General features: G+C 44.7%; 1 long non-coding RNA gene across 1 annotated transcript in view; it reads left to right on the top strand.

Moving 5' to 3' along the window:
• The first annotated feature begins 478 nt into the window (after positions 1–478).
• LOC116658741 overlaps positions 479–10,471 on the top strand; it is a 45,456-nt gene continuing 35,463 nt past the window's right edge. The window contains exons 1-2 of the long non-coding RNA XR_004314028.1: positions 479–672; positions 6,192–6,270. This is a non-coding gene — a long non-coding RNA (uncharacterized LOC116658741). The remainder of the gene's footprint in view (positions 673–6,191; positions 6,271–10,471) is intronic.

The following is a 10,471-nucleotide window of genomic DNA, read 5'->3' as shown; positions in this document are numbered from 1 at the left end:
AGCAGTGGCCGCCGCGCCGGAGGTGGGGGCGTGCGGGGCGGGCAGCCCTTCGGCCTCCTGCGTGGCCCCTCACCCCCCCGGAGAAGTGCGGGTTGGGGGTGGTGCGTTTGGAAACAGCGACCGGCGCTGCCTCGGGCATGTGCCCTTGAGGCGCCGGTGCGCACAGCGTCCCCTGGCGCCCAGGGAAGTGGAGAGAGCCACTTCCGGGAAGAGACGCTGCACTTCCGGGAAGAGGGGCGGGGCGCAGCCGGCTCAGCCGAGAAAGGCTGTTGGGGGCGTCGGAGGCCTGGAAAGAGTCCCTGGCGCACAGCTCACGCGGGCTGCTGGGGCGCATCCTCCTTCTGAGGTGACCAGAGTGAAGCGGGGCGGCCTGTGGGATCCAGAGCCCAGGACTGAGGTGGCGCCCGACTGAGTTGAGGGGAGGGCTGCTGGGCCCTCACACCTGCCCCGCAGGTGCGCTGGGGCTCCCCGGCACCGGGCGCACACCCTGGCTTGAGTTTTCCTATCAGTATTTTAATTTAAATGGGGTCGCAGCTTCACTTAAAACATTCACTTTAAAAGGCAACTATTCATCTCTAAAATGGTAATGGTGGTAGGTTCACCAAGGGATTGATGCCCGGATTAAATAAAACGAGAAGGTGCTTGGAACTGTGCCTGAGAGATGAGGGCTCGGTACGTGCCACTTACTGTTCTTAATGTAGTGGAAGTAGGTTCTGGGAAACGCTGGGACATGTGGTCCTTCAGAGGAGGTTTTAACTCTCCCTTCCGGGAACTTTTGGAAGCTCCTGATTTGTGGTCTAGGTTTCTGTTTCTTGTGTGTAGCCTGAGTGCCCTCACTGGCTGAGGGGAGAGGTTCCTTGTAACTCGGTTCTCCGCTGGAAATTCCTGTCGTTTTAAATGCTGAGATAGCTACTAAGTAGAGTTGCCAGCAGGTGGCCCCAGAACACCTGGGATGTGTTTGCCCATTTGGGTCCCCAGATTTCATGAGAGTTTAGGGTATCACTGCATTTTAGCAATTCTTGAGGGTGTAGGCAGGAGACCTTGGCTGCAGGGAGAATACGATTGATTTGTTACTGTAGTTTTTTTCTTCCACAAGATTGTGGCCGTTATTTGATTCATTCATATATTTATCCTTCAAATATTTGTTGGATGCCTACTCTGCTCCAGATGCTATCAGAGACTTGGTATACATCAGTGAACTAGAACAAAGACTCGTGCTGTCATGGAGCCTACATTCTAGCAGGCAGCAATAAAGATAATAGGTGAATTTTATAGGGTGTTAGAAGTGTTATGAAAAAGAAAAATATAAGCCAGAGAGTGTAGGGGTGGGTGGGGTTGTTGGATCGAGCAGATTACTGTATTGAATAGGGTGGCTAGGATAGGGCTCATCAGGGAGGCAGGATTTGAGCAAAGATTCAAAAGAAATGCAGTTAGCCAAGCAGAGATCTGGGTGAAGAGTGTTTTAGATACTATGAAAAATTTGGAGCAGTTGCAGTTACCCTTTTATAGATGAGATAATTGAGGCTCCGAGAGGTGAAATGACTTGTCTAAGGTCGACGGGAGTTTGCTGCAAAGTTGGTGTACTTTCCCCTCCTCATTTCTAGCCGCATCTCCCTTCACCAGATCACATTACCCTCTGTGTTTGCCAGGGTGATGGAGGCTTCTTGTAAAGATGCCACAATACTTTGCTTGCTTAAGTGATGACTCAAGTTGTCTTGGCATATTTACTTTCATTGGGCAATACCAAACTCTGTTTGATCTTTCTTTGTTATGTAATCACTAAATATGTATCTGCTGAGTGCTGCGGAGGAGAGAATTGAGGCATGGCCCCTACACCTAAGGGACTAATAATCTGTCCATAAGCGTTTTAGGCTTTCATTTCCTCTGTTTCGTCTCCTTTCCCTACTTCTCCCAAACAAGTCCACTGATGATCTCCGTCTACAGCTTACCCTTCGAACTGAGTCAGATTCTCAAACTTAGTCACCCAATCTTGGTGTCTAGGTTCCTGAACTCTCCCCCAGATTCCTTTTGTTGCCAGTTGATACGTGGTGCCCGGTTATCCCTCAGTCACGGGTCTGCACTCCCGCTACCTGTGTTGGACCAGTGTGAGACCAGGCTTACGCTTGTTCTCCACTCCTAGGCTTTGATTACATGTCTCACCTGGATCCTTAGTTACCCTCCAGAACTGTCTCCTTGCCACGTTTGTTTACAGCTGTAGAGATCTGTCCACTTGCTTGGAGGCTCTGTGTCTTCCTGTTAGAAATTGTGCCCTTTGCTCACTGTTCTTGGTCCCTCGAGTTGCCTTCCTGAGCCTGCGTCAGTTCTCTCAGCCTCTGGCCCTGAGAACGCTGGACATGTGCTGAATCCCCTTCCCTTTCTGCCCACACTTGCGTGAGGAGATTGTGGTACCCTGTGTAAAAATTCCTTGATGATGGCACTTGTGAAATAGCAGTGAAGGACAGAAGGCTGCATTTTCAGGTAGTTAATGTCTGAGAACTAGTAGTTTAGAGGAGAGGGGAGCTTGGAAAGCCTGTAGTGGACAAAAATGAGGAAACCTCATCTTGAAGGATGGGTAGAATAAACAGGTGGAGGGAGAGAACAGAGTTGGAGTGAACATGAGACGGCACAATGAGAGATTAGCTTAAATGGAATGGAAAAGGTGTGTTTGGAAGTGGTGATGGGAAGAGGTATATAGGTAGGGCAGGGCTGGAGCAGGGCCTTGAGCACCAGGTCAAGAAGTTTGCATTACAACATCCAGAGCTGTTCTTTAATTGGGAAATTCCCAATAGTTAGCAGAAAGGCATAAAGAGGGCATGGCATTGGGAACTGTATGTCCTGCATATCTCTGAGGATCTCAAATCTGCTACATTTCTGAATGCCCCATATAAAAGAGACTCCCTGGGTTATTTTGTCATGGCATCTTGTTTCTTACGTGTTGTTTGCTTGTTTATTCTCAGTCTCCTCTAGCGTATTCTGGAATGAATGCTGCCAGAGGATAAGGACTCTGTCTACTTTTCTATCGTGTCCCCAGAATCCAGCACAGTATCAGATACTCCAAGCTCTGAAAATACGTATTGACTGGGGGAATAAACTAAACTAAGGTTCTCCAAACCTGCTCTGCCCTCTGAATGCTTGAATCTGTTAGTGCTCATGCCATCTATCTGGTCTGCAGAGTTGGATACTTGGAGTCAATCTTGATGAAGACATGAGCACAGGACCGGGCTGCCCCTGAATTTTACTTGGGGATGGTACTCCCACTGAAACCTGTTTTTCACTCCATTATGACAAGATAGCACTGCGTACCCTGTTCCATTTTAGATGTAAAGACTGAAAGCATCACATCTAAAGCATGAAATGTAAACATTGAGAGGAAAGGAGTGAAAACTCATTGAGAGGCAGGGCCACAAAATGTAAATTACATATTTCTCCATGTAACCATGTTAGCTGTTTGGTTTCTTCCAAGGGGCAGAACCACACCAGGGTTAAGAATATGGGCTCTGGAATAAGATCGCCTGGGCTCAAATCCTTGTTCTGCCAATTACTAGCTGTGTGTCTCTGGGAAAGCTACTAAGCCTCTCTGTGGCTCAGTTTTCTCTTCTGTGAAATATGGATAAGAATAGTACTTCTCTCACAGAGTTATAGTGATTAATTCTTAGAGCAGTGCTGCCACATATTAATGTTCAACAAGAGTTAACTATAATTATTAGTTCTGGGGATTTCAATGGGCCATTGAGACAGCCTCTGTTCTCTTACTCTTTGGGGCTGCTGCTCAAGACAGGCAGCCTGGCTTCATCAAGATGTGACCACAGGTGTGGTAGGAAGGGGTGTTGGAATTTTTTGAGTGAGGAGTGAGACCTGCAGGAGATGACAGTGGCCACAGAGGGAGGTAGTAGGTCCAGACAGGGTTATTTTGGGCACAGTGTGCACATCATTCCCCGGCACAATGAAGAAAGTGTTTCCAGTTAGCTGTGTATATGCAGGGGTGTACAGATGGCTGAAAGAACTCTGCACCTGCCCTGGTTTTGCTTTGTAGGAGAAGGCAGCCAAGTCTGAAGACTGGGTGTTAGTGCCTCACTGCAGTCCTGCTCTGTCCCCCCACCTTCTCCTTCCTCCAGTGACTCTCTCCCCAGCTCAGTAAACACAGCCGGACTCTTCATTTCAAGAGTGGTGGTGGTATTGAGGTGGGCCAGGAGGGTTTGGTGCTCTTACCAAACTGGTTTCCCGTAACAAGTAACTTAGAGTTATTAAGAAGTTAATAGATTTGATAAGCAGTTATTTTATCCTGTAGAGTGATTTTATTTTGCTGAATCTTGAGATGGTTGGAAGTGAAACATTTTAGAGCTACAGAAATGGCTGTGGCCAACTGTGTGCAGTGTTAATGAGGTCTTCCCCGTCCCCTGTGGGCTTCACACAGGCATGTTCCCAGGGCCCCTCATCCCAAACTGTGGGACCTGAGGTTGAAGACATCAGCATTCTTCTCCTGTAAATGCGAAAGGCAAGCGCAGATATGAGTCATTCCAGTTTGAAAGAAGGTGCGATTGCCCAGAACCTTTATTTTTTTCTGCTCTGCATCTACGCTGAATAGAGATTGTGTAAACAGGGATGGGGGGAGTTGGAGACGAATAAAGAGCAGGATGCAGTGAGTGGGTCTGCGTTCTTCCCTTGTCCGAGAGCGGGCGTGAGGGTGGTGGTTTTTTTTTTTTTTTCTCAGAAAGGCATTGCTGTATTTTCTGAATGAGACCTTGATCAGGGTCACCAGTCTGCTTTGTAGCCCAAATCCTCTGCCCAGAAGTAAAGGAGTCTCTTTAAACGAAGATTTCCAGTATCAACAAACAGTCCTCTCTAAGTGTGGACATCCTAGATCTGAGGGAACACGTGCCTCTCTTGGTGTCAGCAATGTGACTGCAGGCCTTGTACGGAGGCCCCTCAGTGCCGTGGAGGAGAAAATGGGGTTTGGCATGTCTTGGCATGAGTGAGGGGGCTGAGTGTCTCTTAGCCCAAAACGTCTGAAAGTTCCAGTTGCTCCTGTTCCCTTCCTGGATACTGGCCTCTCTTTCTCTTTACCATTCTGATCTCGTCACTTCTCTATTCTATCTCTAAAGATTTGAGTCTTAGGATATGGTTTTACCTTGTCCGTGTGGGTCCATCTGGACTGTCAACCTCAAATCTCTTCATATGTGGGCCCCTCTCTCCATTCATCCCTCAACACATTCCCAGAGCTGTTTCCAGAGCCAACACCAAATCCTGAACTGGAATTCTCTCTTGACAATGATCTCAGATGCCTCTATGTGCTCCCTCAGGTCATTTCACACATTCGGTGCCAACTTGATTTCCCAAGACTGCTTATTTTGCTGCCTGGCTGGCTTTGCTTTGCGATAATCTCTTTCATCATTCCCTTCCCCTTGGTGTGTCTGGCAGCTTGACTTCCAGTGTAAGGAGTCCTCAGTTCTCCTTCTTTTGTTTGTTGGCGACATCTACCACTCCTCTCTGATTGAACCCATAGTTCTGGGTTATTGGATTAGAAAGTTAGAGTTTGGTAGGATTTTTGAGGTGACTATCTCCTCACCTTAACTGAAAGCAGACTTTTCCTGAGTGACACGACTTTTCAGCAGTTCCAGTGCAGGGAACTCATTCTCCCTCGTGGGGTTGTGGCTGGAGATGGGCTCAGCTTGCCTTTGCTCACCACCCTGGCTCCTTTCAACGACCATTCTTCCACTGATGCATGCACACTCCACCCTCTTTCCAACCTCATTGTTCCCTCAACCGATCTCCTTGCCCTATAACCATATTTAATGAGGACCTTGGCTCCTGTCTCTTTCCACCCTGGCTTTTGCCATCATTCTGGAAAACTCAACCAGCATCTTGGTGATGCATCTGGATCCTTCATTCTTATAGTCCATTGATTTCCACCTCCACCTCCCCTTTAGCCAGCCATTCAGTGGCTGCACCCTGAGCCTTGTCATCGTCTGGAACTGCTCCACCTCTGAATCCAGAACTCCTGAAGTTCCGCTTTCTGATCACACAGCATAGCCTTCTAAGTCTTCTATTCCCAGTTTCCTACTAAACTTAATCTTAAAAAATAAACACTGTTTTTACTTTGAGTAATTGCATGCCTGTCATCCAGAATTGATAGTAATAAGTATTTTGTCATTTTTGCTTCAAGTCTTAATAAAAGGAATAAAACCTTACAGGTACATTTAAGTCTGCTGTGGTCTTCCCTCAAGTTCTGATCTCGTCCTCTCCGCGAAAGCAACCACTGACACAAATTTGGTGAGTGTGTCTGTGTATAAAATGTAATGATTTTTGGGCTTTAAAATCTACGTAGTGTACTGCACTTGATTTACAGCTTGATTCACTCATTGCTATGTTTAAAAAATCAATATACACATAATAAATAGTCCATTCCTTTTAAATGCTCCATAACATTCCAGTAGAAGTGTGTAGTGCAGTTTATTTATCCGTTTCCACATTCATCATTACAAACTGCTTAATCAAATACCCTTCCAAGTGTCCTCCCACACAGAGTAGTCCGTGCTGTGCTGTGGAACAGGCAGGGGCACAGCTAGCTCTGGCGCCTCTGTGTGAGGTAGGGAGGCTTCCTCTTTGCGTGGGCCTGTCCTCTGGACACAGAGCTTGGCAAGTGAAGGGCGCCTGGGGGAAGAAACAAGTACTCAGGTGGACATAGCTTTGTGCTGGGGGTGGGTGGGTTCTTAAGTGGACGCGGATTGGATTTCTTGGACTTGCTCCCTGTGGGCACCTCTGGACAGTGGACAGACTTCACAGCTATAAGTGGTGTCTTGTGTTAAGAAGAAAAACTTTACAGAGTCACACCGCTGGGGTTCAAATTCTAGCTTTTGTGGCCATAGCTAATTACTGCATCACGGTGCCTCTCTCCTTATCAGTAAAGTGGGAGTGTGGCATTCTCTCTCTCATGGAGTAACTGAGAGGGCAATGTATGGAAGTGTTTGCCATATAGTACGTTTTACATAAACGTTAGATATTATCATACATGTACAACTTCTTTTAAGGTACCAGATACCGTGAGGTCCTGCAGGATATTGCCTAGATGCCGCAGTGGTCTCGGATCTGGTCTTCTTGCCACTGATGTCATCCCCTTCGTGTCTTGCCCCAAAAATGACCTTTTAAAGTGCAAATATAATCATGTGTTCTCTGCTTAAAACCCTTTGTTGGTTCTTGCTATCAGACCACAGAGACCAAAACACCTTAGGAGGGCTTCCAAGGAGCCTTTTGGTCTGGTTCCGAGGTTTCCAGAACCACATTACGCCATGTCCCTCACATTCATCTTATATCTTAGCTGTGCTGAGCTACTGTCAGTTCCTTTAGCACGTCTTTATTTTTTTATCTTTGGGATTTTGCAAGGATAGTTAACTCCCCTGGAATACTCTCCTTCCCTGGTCAACCTGGCATATGTCCAGTTGTAGAGATTCAATGCACGTTTCTCCTAAACTCAAAAGGCTCATCTGAACCAGCTCTTCCTTACCACTAAGTATAGTTAGCCAGCACTCTCTACTTTCAACCACTGCTGCACATTAGTAATATCTTTTTTATTCTACTTTTCACACTGTCATATCTTTCCTCCATGGGCAGTGAATTCCTGAAAAACAGATCTGTCTTTCTTGTCTTTGTTATCTCCAAAATCTAGTATAGAATCTGACAATTAAATGATTAATCATTTCCTTTAGTCTTTCTAATGAAAGAATGATATTCATTGAGAGCCAGGACAACAACCATATTATCTGGATTCTGATCAGTCTAATTCTTATCCTCAGCTTTCTGTTGGAAGATGTGTGGAGATGTGTTTGGCACGTGGCTAGAGCCCAGACATCCATAGATATGTATTGTCCCAGCTGTTCCTCATGTGACAGGTTAGGAGAGAAGAGTGGAACAAGTCCTTGGAAGGGAAGAGGAATCAAAACTGCTGGCAGTATGGCCCCACAAAAGCCAAGAGACCATTTTGTTCTTTTTAATCTGGTGCTATGTAGATAAATCATTTGTTAAATTAAAGCCACGATCTTATTGCCAAAATCTGAGTCACTTTGGTGACAGCATAGGATATGCGTTGTAATTTATTCATTTCCTCCTCATGTCCTTTGGTCCCGTAAATATTTACATCTTAGGAGTAAATGGTCACTTTGGTGGTATGATTGCCAGACAGAACTCCTTGTTTAGACCCTGAAATTACATCATTAGGTAATGATTAATGTCTTTTATACATTTTAATTTTATATGGTGTATTTTTCTGGAACGAAATGTGCCTTGAAATCAAAAGAATATCAGCTTGGATTTTGATAAACTTAGAGAATTTCAGGTTCAACTGATGTCCTGTTAAAACCTTACTGCCAAGGAAGGAAAGAGACCTTGCTGAGTGAGTATGAAGATTTGCTTTCTCTTTTTGGCTCTAAAAGTAGAGCCGCGCACTGGTTTTCAGAGGAAGACAGGGAAGGAGACTGTTGCTTAATTTGGATCCATTGTGTGTCAGAAGTGGTGCTAGTCAGTAGCCTGTAGGAGAAGGAACATGGGGTTTGAGGCAGACCATCTGAGTTAAATTGCAACTGTACCACTCAGTCCGTACCTTTAGGTAAGTTTTTGTTGCTGTCTTTGCTCATCAGTTCTATAGTTTATAAGGGTGCATAATGATATTTTACTTTGCTTTATTGTGAGAAAAGTGATGCATATTGAGTCAGTTTCCCTTCCTTTTATTTCATGTGGTAGAATAAATAATATTGTTATTAAGTAGTTTGAATAAAGTTCAGTTATAGCAAGTTACTAGCAGTAAAGGGGAAAATTCCTAGCCCTGGATGAATCTTGAAGGACTGACTTTAAGTGGATGCTACTCAAGCCTTTGGTAGTGTCCCTCCGAATTCTGTCCTTGAGCTCCTGTTTGAGCCCATATAGATTATCCCACTGAATTCCAAGACACCACATATTCCTTTACCTCCAGGCAGCTGGCCTCTCTTCTGCCTCCCATATCTATGTTGTAACTGAGAGATTCCCTTACACCCTTAAACTTTAAAGTTTTCATACCAGAGAAAGTGGACAAGGTAACTGTAGTAGTTTTAAAATATGTCCTTAAATTGTTTGGCATTTCTCTCTTTGAAAGGTGGGGGTTCTTCTGTTTGAATTTGAGTTGATCTCAGTGACTTGCTTGTAATGGGTGGAATACGAAGAAAGTGATTCTATGTCATTTTTGCGGCTAGTTCAGAAAAGACCATGAAGCTTCCACTCGGTTTTCTTGGGGAAGGCCGGGAGTCATGTCAGGTGTCTCACCTTAGGACTGCCAGGCTGCAGAGGCCACATATCAGTGCTCCAGGCAGTGGCCCAGCCCAGCTCCCAGCTGACAGCCAGCATCAGCTTCCAGTCATACGAGTGAGCCATCTCTTACGTTTGACCTAGTTGAGCCTTCAGATGATTGAAACCCCAAGTGACATCTGACTATAAGCGCGTAAGAGACGTTAGGTGGGAGCCACCAGCTAAGCCCTTCCAAATACCTTACCTACAAAATTATAAGTGGAATAAGGTTGTTTTAAGCTGCTGGATTTTAGAGTAATTTATTACTAGTTCTAGTGACCAGAACAGTTGGTAAAGGCAGATATGCATTTAAGTGATGGGGAACCCAATGATGGGCCTCCATTTCTTCCCTTTGCAACTTGTTATTCTCTGTTTGTAAGCAGGAAGAAATCACAAGCTCAAAGATCTGAGAGTTATTCTTGAATCCATCCTCTCTCTTACCCTCCACAATGAATGCATCAGCTAGTTCTTTTGATTCTTTTAAATATATACCAATTGTAAAATTTTGCTCCCTCTGTCACCTCAGTCCTGTCCCCAGCTACTATAATTTTTTACACTAATTGCAAACATAGGTCATTTTCCTGTTATTCTGTTTCTACTCTTGCCTTTAATCCCAGCTAAAATCTATCCTCTATCAAGCACTTAGAATGATTTTTTTCAAACAAGAAAATCATATGATTATCTCAAGCTCAAAATCCTTCAAAGGCTTCCTTGTCAAATCAGAATAGAATTCAACCTGTTGCACAAGTGCCCAAAACAAAAATAGACAAATGGACTAGGTTAAACTTAAAAACTTCTGTGCATCAAAAGACACAACAGAATGAAAAGACAACCAATGGTATGGGAGAAAATATTTGCAAATCACTTACTTTATAAAGAGTTAATGTCCTAAGTATATAAAGAAGTCCTATAACTCAACAATAAGAACAAAAAATAACCTGATTAAAAAAAGGGCAAGGGACTTGAATAGTCACGTCTCCAAAGACGATGTATAATGATCAGATGCTCAACTACCTAATCATTAGAGAAATGTAAATCAAAACCACAATGAGATACCACCTCATACCCATTAGGATAGCTACTATCAAAAAGAACAGAAAATAACAAATGTTGGTGAGGATGTGGAGAAATTGGAACCCCTGTGCATTGTTGGTGGGAATGT

Source organism: Camelus ferus, chromosome 21, assembly GCF_009834535.1.
Source record: "Camelus ferus isolate YT-003-E chromosome 21, BCGSAC_Cfer_1.0, whole genome shotgun sequence".
Taxonomy (NCBI): domain Eukaryota; kingdom Metazoa; phylum Chordata; class Mammalia; order Artiodactyla; family Camelidae; genus Camelus; species Camelus ferus.
This window is presented reverse-complemented; position numbering and strand designations above follow the sequence as displayed.